This window comes from Glandiceps talaboti, chromosome 23 (genome assembly GCF_964340395.1).
Source record: "Glandiceps talaboti chromosome 23, keGlaTala1.1, whole genome shotgun sequence".
NCBI classification, from domain to species: domain Eukaryota; kingdom Metazoa; phylum Hemichordata; class Enteropneusta; family Spengelidae; genus Glandiceps; species Glandiceps talaboti.
Genome location: NC_135571.1, coordinates 11,090,263 through 11,101,183, shown reverse-complemented (window position 1 = coordinate 11,101,183; position 10,921 = coordinate 11,090,263).

The window sequence follows — 10,921 nt, the reverse complement described above, 5'->3', positions numbered from 1 at the left end:
ATTGACTAAGTCTGTGTCTTGTAACTCAATACATTGCAAAAAGCTAAACAATTTGTAAATCAAGTTTGTCATTATACTTACAATAACAAACATTTTACACATTTATCAGTCTTTGGCAATTTATCTAGTTACAAACAAGGACTTGGCATATGTTGTTTCACATTGACTTTTCATATAGGAAGCCATGATAAAATTGTTTTATAAATTAAAAATTCCCAACCCTCATTCCTGTGACCACTTTGATCCATATAATTGTTATATTTTATTTTAATTCTTAAAAAGATTGTAGTTCATCTCGAGGTAGATAATGTAAAGAAAATGTATCAGTACCGGTGTTGGTCAAGAATTTGTCTCACCAGATGTTCAAATATTTCAATTTTAGTAAGATTTTTGTCCAGCCTGACAAAAAATTTAGCAATATTATTATTAAGATTTTAGTTGTTTATGCAGACGATAAAATGTAGCAATGTTTGTAAGATTTTAGTTGTTTAGGCAGACGATAAAATGTGGTAATGTTAGTAAGCTTTTTGTCAAGTCCGGCAACATTCCGTTTCAGGGTAAATGTCAATCTGATTAAAATCTGATGTGGTGAATACAGCGCCATTTCTTTATTTACCTCTGTTTTCTTTGTTTATTGTTTGTTTTCAATTCTGTTGTTCCGGAAGTGAGCATCGTCACACCCCAGAATAACAAAATCAAAAACAAGCAACAATAAAGGAAGGAAATTGAGATAAATAAAGACATCCAGGCATAGTCACCACATCAGATTTCAATCAGTTTGGGTGACTGGCTTATTTCGTGAAAACACTGCCTGTTTTTAGACAAAGTTACGATAATACTAGTAATATTCAATATCCTTGGTGTATATAACATAACAGACTGAAATAGTTTAAGTGCGTTTTATTACATTTTTATAACTTATGATTTTAATCATAGACAGAATTTGTTTAAACAAGATTATTTTCATCTCACTATTTCGTCTTTCATATTACAAAAGAACTGTCAAACTTTGTTGTATTTTTTCCCCAGTTTGAAAAGTTTTTGGTGAATATTTCAAATAATGCCAATTTTTTGGAGTACAATTTTTATTTTATTTTTGACAGGTTAAGTCTGTTTTTGTAAATCATGTTATGAAATTTTTGTCTTTCAGTTAAATTTCCTGACAATTCAAGATTTTGTTTCATTTTTAGTTTTTTTTCAGTTACACGGTAATACACAGTCGTTCATTTTGAAGTTTTTTTTTAAATGACTGTGCTCTCTAGTAATAGACAGATTTTATTTTTTGTTAGTCAAAATGTGAGTCACCACCATAGAGGAAGAGATAGGGGAACACCAAATTTTGGTGTGTCACGAGAAATTGTGTCCATCAGTGATGGTGCATTTAATTGGCTTAGAGGGCACACTGGTCACCACTTAGTAAGAGATAGGACAGAACCAAATTTCAGTGCATCATGGGAAATCAGTCCCTGTACTTTTTATAATTTGTAACAAAAAACATTGTATGAGATGTAAAAAAATATGTCGCCAAATTGAAATTCTGTAGTCACTCTGGTTTGGTAGTAACATTGTGCTGCCTAATTGAAACTCTATAGTCACTCTAGTTTGGTACATGTAGTAACATTGTGCTGGTGAAACTCTATAGCCACTCTGGTTTGGTAGTAAACATTTCAAGAGAAACAAGATTGTTATTAACATTTAAAAAAAAAAAAATTGTCCAAGTAAGATTTTTCTACAGATATACATGTTGTCCATTTCAACATTTGTAAATTAACTTTAAAGGTACACCAGCTGCAACTGAGGCATTACTTTTCGATCAGAAAACCAGATATTTTATTGACTGAAAATTATTGTAATACCAATAATTAGGGATGTTAGATGTAGATTTTTATCAAAAAGTGGTAGAGTATCAGTTTGAATCACTTGCATTCAGTGTGCTGATTTTAAGGTATGGACCTAAAACTCAATTTGATTGGATTTTTTTTGTACCATACTATGTGTACAGCTTCACAAATATGTTTACCCACTGGTGATTCAATACTATTCAAAGTGTACAATATCATGAGTAAGTCATTAGAGCTAACACAACAGTTTCAAAGAATGTCCCAGTTGCAGGTAGTGGAGTTTTAACAGGATATCAGGAAATAGTAACATTCAGTTTTGTAATTTGGTAAAACAGACAATTTGATATTTTTTGTAAAAAAAAAATATTTTTTTTTAATTTCTTTTAACTTGTGGAGTTTTATATTTAGATTTCATTTTCACCAGTCAGCCTCTGTATTTTATTGTTGACCTCGATTTCAGTTATTTTTACGATAACGCCAATTTTTTGTCCTCTTCAAACTGATGGTGGATTTTAGTTTCTTAACCCAAAGTAACAAAAAGTCTAAAGTTATTTCTGAGACATGTACTGCTTTAATAATTGTAACAAATTTGCAAACTTAAGATAACAAATAGAACATTATTGTAATGACGATTTTGAACTTTTTCTTCATTGTGATGTTTATTTTCTGTTAGTATTATTTTTTTATTTTGTGTTTTTCAAAGTTTTATTTTATACTGAGAATTTCTTTTAAAAGAAACATCAGTTTCATGCCTGCAAAACTACTTAAGTTTCTATTATCAAGTCGTGATGTATTTCTGTCATTTTGTTGTCAACTTGTGTTTTACTGGACTGCAAGATACATTGTGTTGTACCGGCTTCCTTCTGTTGACTGATGTGTGAGGGCGTACCTCACAGACTAGCGTTGAGGGCGCACCTCACAGACTAGCGTTTTACTTGAGATTATATTCTCATTGTATATAGAATTGATCTTCTAATTATTCATTGATTAAAAAAGTATCATCTATTAGTGCAAACCAATCAGTTGTGTATGTTGCTTTCTTTCTCTGGATCGAGAAGTTTAGCTGCACGTTGTGTGTGTATGAGAGTGTAATCTTATAGGCAGTCACGTAAAGATGGGTAGCAGAGTTCATTGAATTGGAAGTTTTCATACTTGAGATTTATAGGAAATTATACATTAAAACTAAGTTGTATCATTAACTATAAAAAAGTTCCCAAAATTAAAAAGACCTCAAGGGCACCAAATTCCAGATACAAATAACCCAAAATAGAAAGCTAATGAACAATTCACGAAGAGTAAATCATGATTCAGTCGGTAACTGTCGGCATAAGTTTGTGTAAAAGAGCCCCTTGCAAACTACCCAAGATGATAACAGAGCTTGTCATCCCCCTATTAACATCTCGGAACAATACTCATTGCTGATCTGTTCCTTTCTTATCTGTGCTGCTAACTAATACCCGCAATTTTCATGAATACAAAAAATAAAAATTTAAAACCTTTCATGATTAGAGACCTATGTGTGAGGGCGTCCCATCATAAAATATTATTTACTTGAGCCATGGACACCTGTTGCTATTGTCAATACAAAGAAACTGACATTTTTCAACTGTTACATAATAAGTCGTTTTCACTGCACTGTGGAAAGCAAATACCGATGGTTCCCGAAGTCGGCGAAGAGCAAATCACGAAATTCTCGGTAACTGTCGGCGTATTTTGGAACAAAAGAAATCCTTCAAACTTTCTCGAGACGATAGCAGAGCTTGTAGTCCCCCTATTAACATGTGGGAGCATTATCTGCTGTGCATGGCTTTTTTCAACTTTTATCTACAAATAAGTCGCAACACTTTAATTTATGCATTTATAATGATAGGTCAACTGCAGAGGGCAGTATACAGCCCAAAAGTGCGATTTCTTCACATAGGTCAAAAAAGGCGAAATTGGGGTACTTTCGACTGCAAAAACGCATTATTGCGTAATAGTTGAAAAATGCGACTTTTTTGTATTTAACCGATAATAACGTGTCCACGGCCAAACCAAATCATCTCGTTTACGTTTCACAATATCAAACACGTCATTTAGAGTGATTTTTGAAAAATAAAAATCAATATTTCTGAAAATATTAATAAAAAAATTATGAAAAATGCCATACTTTCGTTATAAACTTAACTTCAAGATTTCTTTCAACTCGCAACACTTTAATTTATGCATTTATAATGATAGGTCAACTGCAGAGGGCAGTATACAGCCCAAAAGTGCGATTTCTTCACATAGGTCAAAAAAGGCGAAATTGGGGCCATTTGGACTGCAAAAACGCATTATTGCGTAATAGTTGAAAAATGCGACTTTTTTGTGTTTAACCGATAATAACGTGTCCACGGCCAAACCAAATCATCTCGTTTACGTTTCACAATATCAAACACGTCATTTAGAGTGATTTTTGAAAAATAAAAATCAATATTTCTGAAAATATTAATAAAAAGATTATGAAAAATGCCATACTTTCGTTATAAACTTAACTTCAAGATTTCTTTCAACTCGCAACACTTTAATTTATGCATTTATAATGATAGGTCAACTGCAGAGGGCAGTATACAGCCCAAAAGTGCGATTTCTTCACATAGGTCAAAAAAGGCGAAATTGGGGTACTTTCGACTGCAAAAACGCATTATTGCGTAATAGTTGAAAAATGCGACTTTTTTGTGTTTAACCGATAATAACGTGTCCACGGCCAAACCAAATCATCTCGTTTACGTTTCACAATATCAAACACGTCATTTAGAGTGATTTTTGAAAAATAAAAATCAATATTTCTGAAAATATTAATAAAAAAATTATGAAAAATGCCATACTTTCGTTATAAACTTAACTTCAAGATTTCTTTCAACTCGCAACACTTTAATTTATGCATTTATAATGATAGGTCAACTGCAGAGGGCAGTATACAGCCCAAAAGTGCGATTTCTTCACATAGGTCAAAAAAGGCGAAATTGGGGTACTTTCGACTGCAAAAACGCATTATTGCGCAATAGTTGAAAAATGCGACTTTTTTGTGTTTAACCGATAATAACGTGTCCACGGCCAAACCAAATCATCTCGTTTACGTTTCACAATATCAAACACGTCATTTAGAGTGATTTTTGAAAAATAAAAATCAATATTTCTGAAAATATTAATAAAAAAATTATGAAAAATGCCATACTTTCGTTATAAACTTAACTTCAAGATTTCTTTCAACTCGCAACACTTTAATTTATGCATTTATAATGATAGGTCAACTGCAGAGGGCAGTATACAGCCCAAAAGTGCGATTTCTTCACATAGGTCAAAAAAGGCGAAATTGGGGTACTTTCGACTGCAAAAACGCATTATTGCGTAATAGTTGAAAAATGCGACTTTTTTGTGTTTAACCGATAATAACGTGTCCACGGCCAAACCAAATCATCTCGTTTACGTTTCACAATATCAAACACGTCATTTAGAGTGATTTTTGAAAAATAAAAATCAATATTTCTGAAAATATTAATAAAAAAATTATGAAAAATGCCATACTTTCGTTATAAACTTAACTTCAAGATTTCTTTCAACTCGCAACACTTTAATTTATGCATTTATAATGATAGGTCAACTGCAGAGGGCAGTATACAGCCCAAAAGTGCGATTTCTTCACATAGGTCAAAAAAGGCGAAATTGGGGTACTTTCGACTGCAAAAACGCATTATTGCGCAATAGTTGAAAAATGCGACTTTTTTGTGTTTAACCGATAATAACGTGTCCACGGCCAAACCAAATCATCTCGTTTACGTTTCACAATATCAAACACGTCATTTAGAGTGATTTTTGAAAAATAAAAATCAATATTTCTGAAAATATTAATAAAAAATTATGAAAAATGCCATACTTTCGTTATAAACTTTACTTCAAGATTTCTTTCAACTCGCAACACTTTAATTTATGCATTTATAATGATAGGTCAACTGCAGAGGGCAGTATACAGCCCAAAAGTGCGATTTCTTCACATAGGTCAAAAAAGGCGAAATTGGGGTACTTTCGACTGCAAAAACGCATTATTGCGCAATAGTTGAAAAATGCGACTTTTTTGTGTTTAACCGATAATAACGTGTCCCCCACGGCCAAACCAAATCATCTCGTTTACGTTTCACAATATCAAACACGTCATTTAGAGTGATTTTTGAAAAATAAAAATCAATATTTCTGAAAATATTAATAAAAAAATTATGAAAAATGCCATACTTTCGTTATAAACTTAACTTCAAGATTTCTTTCAACTCGCAACACTTTAATTTATGCATTTATAATGATAGGTCAACTGCAGAGGGCAGTATACAGCCCAAAAGTGCGATTTCTTCACATAGGTCAAAAAAGGCGAAATTGGGGTACTTTCGACTGCAAAAACGCATTATTGCGCAATAGTTGAAAAATGCGACTTTTTTGTGTTTAACCGATAATAACGTGTCCACGGCCAAACCAAATCATCTCGTTTACGTTTCACAATATCAAACACGTCATTTAGAGTGATTTTTGAAAAATAAAAATCAATATTTCTGAAAATATTAATAAAAAAATTATGAAAAATGCCATACTTTCGTTATAAACTTAACTTCAAGATTTCTTTCAACTCGCAACACTTTAATTTATGCATTTATAATGATAGGTCAACTGCAGAGGGCAGTATACAGCCCAAAAGTGCGATTTCTTCACATAGGTCAAAAAAGGCGAAATTGGGGTACTTTCGACTGCAAAAACGCATTATTGCGTAATAGTTGAAAAATGCGACTTTTTTGTGTTTAACCGATAATAACGTGTCCACGGCCAAACCAAATCATCTCGTTTACGTTTCACAATATCAAACACGTCATTTAGAGTGATTTTTGAAAAATAAAAATCAATATTTCTGAAAATATTAATAAAAAATTATGAAAAATGCCATACTTTCGTTATAAACTTTACTTCAAGATTTCTTTCAACTCGCAGCACTTTAATTTATGCATTTATAATGATAGGTCAACTGCAGAGGGCAGTATACAGCCCAAAAGTGCGATTTCTTCACATAGGTCAAAAAAGGCGAAATTGGGGTACTTTCGACTGCAAAAACGCATTATTGCGCAATAGTTGAAAAATGCGACTTTTTTGTGTTTAACCGATAATAACGTGTCCACGGCCAAACCAAATCATCTCGTTTACGTTTCACAATATCAAACACGTCATTTAGAGTGATTTTTGAAAAATAAAAATCAATATTTCTGAAAATATTAATAAAAAAATTATGAAAAATGCCATACTTTCGTTATAAACTTAACTTCAAGATTTCTTTCAACTCGCAACACTTTAATTTATGCATTTATAATGATAGGTCAACTGCAGAGGGCAGTATACAGCCCAAAAGTGCGATTTCTTCACATAGGTCAAAAAAGGCGAAATTGGGGTACTTTCGACTGCAAAAACGCATTATTGCGTAATAGTTGAAAAATGCGACTTTTTTGTGTTTAACCGATAATAACGTGTCCACGGCCAAACCAAATCATCTCGTTTACGTTTCACAATATCAAACACGTCATTTAGAGTGATTTTTGAAAAATAAAAATCAATATTTCTGAAAATATTAATAAAAAAATTATGAAAAATGCCATACTTTCGTTATAAACTTAACTTCAAGATTTCTTTCAACTCGCAACACTTTAATTTATGCATTTATAATGATAGGTCAACTGCAGAGGGCAGTATACAGCCCAAAAGTGCGATTTCTTCACATAGGTCAAAAAAGGCGAAATTGGGGTACTTTCGACTGCAAAAACGCATTATTGCGTAATAGTTGAAAAATGCGACTTTTTTGTGTTTAACCGATAATAACGTGTCCACGGCCAAACCAAATCATCTCGTTTACGTTTCACAATATCAAACACGTCATTTAGAGTGATTTTTGAAAAATAAAAATCAATATTTCTGAAAATATTAATAAAAAAATTATGAAAAATGCCATACTTTCGTTATAAACTTAACTTCAAGATTTCTTTCAACTCGCAACACTTTAATTTATGCATTTATAATGATAGGTCAACTGCAGAGGGCAGTATACAGCCCAAAAGTGCGATTTCTTCACATAGGTCAAAAAAGGCGAAATTGGGGTACTTTCGACTGCAAAAACGCATTATTGCGCAATAGTTGAAAAATGCGACTTTTTTGTGTTTAACCGATAATAACGTGTCCACGGCTAAACCAAATCATCTCGTTTACGTTTCACAATATCAAACACGTCATTTAGAGTGATTTTTGAAAAATAAAAATCAATATTTCTGAAAATATTAATAAAAAAATTATGAAAAATGCCATACTTTCGTTATAAACTTAACTTCAAGATTTCTTTCAACTCGCAACACTTTAATTTATGCATTTATAATGATAGGTCAACTGCAGAGGGCAGTATACAGCCCAAAAGTGCGATTTCTTCACATAGGTCAAAAAAGGCGAAATTGGGGTACTTTCGACTGCAAAAACGCATTATTGCGTAATAGTTGAAAAATGCGACTTTTTTGTGTTTAACCGATAATAACGTGTCCACGGCCAAACCAAATCATCTCGTTTACGTTTCACAATATCAAACACGTCATTTAGAGTGATTTTTGAAAAATAAAAATCAATATTTCTGAAAATATTAATAAAAAAATTATGAAAAATGCCATACTTTCGTTATAAATTTAACTTCAAGATTTCTTTCAACTCGCAACACTTTAATTTATGCATTTATAATGATAGGTCAACTGCAGAGGGCAGTATACAGCCCAAAAGTGCGATTTCTTCACATAGGTCAAAAAAGGCGAAATTGGGGTACTTTCGACTGCAAAAACGCATTATTGCGCAATAGTTGAAAAATGCGACTTTTTTGTGTTTAACCGATAATAACGTGTCCACGGCCAAACCAAATCATCTCGTTTACGTTTCACAATATCAAACACGTCATTTAGAGTGATTTTTGAAAAATAAAAATCAATATTTCTGAAAATATTAATAAAAAGATTATGAAAAATGCCATACTTTCGTTATAAACTTAACTTCAAGATTTCTTTCAACTCGCAACACTTTAATTTATGCATTTATAATGATAGGTCAACTGCAGAGGGCAGTATACAGCCCAAAAGTGCGATTTCTTCACATAGGTCAAAAAAGGCGAAATTGGGGTACTTTCGACTGCAAAAACGCATTATTGCGCAATAGTTGAAAAATGCGACTTTTTTGTGTTTAACCGATAATAACGTGTCCACGGCCAAACCAAATCATCTCGTTTACGTTTCACAATATCAAACACGTCATTTAGAGTGATTTTTGAAAAATAAAAATCAATATTTCTGAAAATATTAATAAAAAATTATGAAAAATGCCATACTTTCGTTATAAACTTTACTTCAAGATTTCTTTCAACTCGCAGCACTTTAATTTATGCATTTATAATGATAGGTCAACTGCAGAGGGCAGTATACAGCCCAAAAGTGCGATTTCTTCACATAGGTCAAAAAAGGCGAAATTGGGGTACTTTCGACTGCAAAAACGCATTATTGCGCAATAGTTGAAAAATGCGACTTTTTTGTGTTTAACCGATAATAACGTGTCCACGGCCAAACCAAATCATCTCGTTTACGTTTCACAATATCAAACACGTCATTTAGAGTGATTTTTGAAAAATAAAAATCAATATTTCTGAAAATATTAATAAAAAAATTATGAAAAATGCCATACTTTCGTTATAAACTTAACTTCAAGATTTCTTTCAACTCGCAACACTTTAATTTATGCATTTATAGTGATAGGTCAACTGCAGAGGGCAGTATACAGCCCAAAAGTGCGATTTCTTCACATAGGTCAAAAAAGGCGAAATTGGGGTACTTTCGACTGCAAAAACGCATTATTGCGCAATAGTTGAAAAATGCGACTTTTTTGTGTTTAACCGATAATAACGTGTCCACGGCCAAACCAAATCATCTCGTTTACGTTTCACAATATCAAACACGTCATTTAGAGTGATTTTTGAAAAATAAAAATCAATATTTCTGAAAATATTAATAAAAAAATTATGAAAAATGCCATACTTTCGTTATAAACTTAACTTCAAGATTTCTTTCAACTCGCAACACTTTAATTTATGCATTTATAATGATAGGTCAACTGCAGAGGGCAGTATACAGCCCAAAAGTGCGATTTCTTCACATAGGTCAAAAAAGGCGAAATTGGGGTACTTTCGACTGCAAAAACGCATTATTGCGTAATAGTTGAAAAATGCGACTTTTTTGTGTTTAACCGATAATAACGTGTCCACGGCCAAACCAAATCATCTCGTTTACGTTTCACAATATCAAACACGTCATTTAGAGTGATTTTTGAAAAATAAAAATCAATATTTCTGAAAATATTAATAAAAAAATTATGAAAAATGCCATACTTTCGTTATAAACTTAACTTCAAGATTTCTTTCAACTCGCAACACTTTAATTTATGCATTTATAATGATAGGTCAACTGCAGAGGGCAGTATACAGCCCAAAAGTGCGATTTCTTCACATAGGTCAAAAAAGGCGAAATTGGGGTACTTTCGACTGCAAAAACGCATTATTGCGTAATAGTTGAAAAATGCGACTTTTTTGTGTTTAACCGATAATAACGTGTCCACGGCCAAACCAAATCATCTCGTTTACGTTTCACAATATCAAACACGTCATTTAGAGTGATTTTTGAAAAATAAAAATCAATATTTCTGAAAATATTAATAAAAAAATTATGAAAAATGCCATACTTTCGTTATAAACTTAACTTCAAGATTTCTTTCAACTCGCAACACTTTAATTTATGCATTTATAATGATAGGTCAACTGCAGAGGGCAGTATACAGCCCAAAAGTGCGATTTCTTCACATAGGTCAAAAAAGGCGAAATTGGGGTACTTTCGACTGCAAAAACGCATTATTGCGCAATAGTTGAAAAATGCGACTTTTTTTGTGTTTAACCGATAATAACGTGTCCACGGCTAAACCAAATCATCTCGTTTACGTTTCACAATATCAAACACGTCATTTAG